Source organism: Eurypyga helias, unplaced genomic scaffold (assembly GCF_000690775.1).
Source record: "Eurypyga helias isolate BGI_N326 unplaced genomic scaffold, ASM69077v1 scaffold44431, whole genome shotgun sequence".
Lineage (NCBI taxonomy): Eukaryota > Metazoa > Chordata > Aves > Eurypygiformes > Eurypygidae > Eurypyga > Eurypyga helias.
In genome coordinates, this window is record NW_010231222.1 from 1 (window position 1) to 242 (window position 242).

Sequence of the window (242 nt, forward strand, 5' to 3'; positions counted from 1 at the left end):
GAAATGACCGCAGCGTGGACAACAGCAGCCAGCCAGACCCTGTGGGATCCCCCGGGGCTGTTATCAGTACACCAGTGTTATGTAAACAGTGGAAAAAACATAAAGCTTCTCAGACTCCTGGCACCTAACCCAAAACTGACCATTTTGGCCTAAGATGCGACAAATTCAATCCCCTGCCTGACCCTTTCCATGAAGGGCAGAGGCGACAGTGGCAGGGCTGGGGCTCTTGAGCTTGTGGCACT